We start from the raw sequence: 1,680 nt of genomic DNA, 5'->3' as shown, positions 1-1,680 counted from the left end.
TCATTTCTGCAAGAAATAAAATTCATGATTATAGGGATTTCGCTGCAACATCAGACCACCCCAATTTATTAGTTTTATTCAGGCGCTGCCTAACGGCCTTCTTGCAAACTGATTGGTACTAAAGACACGTTACTGCACAGTGAGAGAAAAGGCTTAAGCTTAGTCCTTAGATAAAAATACATTTGGGTAATTATCCGTATATTTGAATTTAAGAGACAGTAAGAGGCTTCCAGGGTTAACTGAAGTCAAAGTCTGTTCTGGCAGCAGAGGGGTTAACTAAGGCATGCATATAAATGGGTTTATTTCTATATGGAAAAGAAAGGTTAATATAAGCAATAATAAAGGTGGACGTATTCATAAGAGCACCAAGCACTCCAAGCTATGCATTTACAGCTTAGGCAGCACAAACACAATTTATTAAGGAGACTGCTTTTGCTAAAGTATACAATGTAAATAAGAAATTGTGTATTCCACCAGCATTTGTATGTAAGAGGAAAGGGAATTATATGCCTGCTGCTAGAGAGAATATATTTGAGCTATTTCAGAAATTAGCCTTTTTTAAACACAGATCCTTGCTACTATCAGCAAAGCTTGGGTTTCATCTAACAGGTTTTGGCTAAAGAGACTGACATCATAGGGCTGCCTGGAACTGAAAGCAAGATCTACTTGTCTGGTGACCTGGTCGTCCAAGTCTTGGGTTTTAGGCCTCCTCCACAGCTCACCATTTCACCCCAAATTAATCAGTATTTGGAGCTGATCAGGGAAGGGGTTTGCTTGAGAAAATATACTCACTAATAAGTGGTGGGCACTCTGGGCACTGTGTTTGCAAGAAGCTGGCAACATGGCAGCCTTTTCTTTTTCTGTGAAGAAAAGTTGTACATAGTGGAAAGAAATTTCTCTTACATGGTAATAAGGCATGGTTTTATGCATAACAGATCTTGCCAGACTAATTTAATTACCTTTTTATGAGGAGGTGAGCAGGAACCTCGACTCTGACATGGTAGTGGATGTGATCTACTTGGACTTTGGTAGAGCATTTGATACAGTACTGAACAAAAGGTTATTGATAAAATTAAATGTCTCAAATGTAATATTTGTATTTAGAGAACTGGCTGAAGGATAGATTACAAAGAGTGGTGGTAAAAAGAACATTTTCTAATTGGACTGGTGTTGTTAGAGGGGTACCGCAGGGGTCTGTCTTTGGTCCTTTGCTTTTTAACATGTTTATTAATGACCTGGAGGTGGGCATAGAGAGTACTGTTTCCATTTTTGTTGATGATACTAAATTGTGCAAAACTATAAGTTCCATGCAGGATGCTGCCACTTTGTAGAGTGATTTGATAAAATTGGAAAACTGGGCAGCAAAATGGAATATAAGGTTCAATGTTGACATATGCAAAGTTATGCACTTTGGTGGAAATAATATAAATGCAAACTATCTACTGAATGTTAGTGTGTTGGGGGTATCCTTAATGGAGAAGGATCTAGGGGTTTTTGTAGATAACAAGTTGTCTAATTCCAGGCAGTGTCATTCAGTGGCTACTAAAGCAAATAAAGTGCTGTCTTGTATAAAAAGGGCATTGATTCAAGGGATGAAAACATAATTTCACCTCTTTATAGGTCCCTGGTAAGGCCTCACCTTGAGTATGCAGTGCAGTTTTGGGCTCCAGTCCTTAAGAA

The sequence above is a fragment of the Xenopus tropicalis genome, chromosome 3, assembly GCF_000004195.4.
Source record: "Xenopus tropicalis strain Nigerian chromosome 3, UCB_Xtro_10.0, whole genome shotgun sequence".
NCBI lineage: Eukaryota > Metazoa > Chordata > Amphibia > Anura > Pipidae > Xenopus > Xenopus tropicalis.
Note: the sequence above shows the minus strand (reverse complement) of the source record.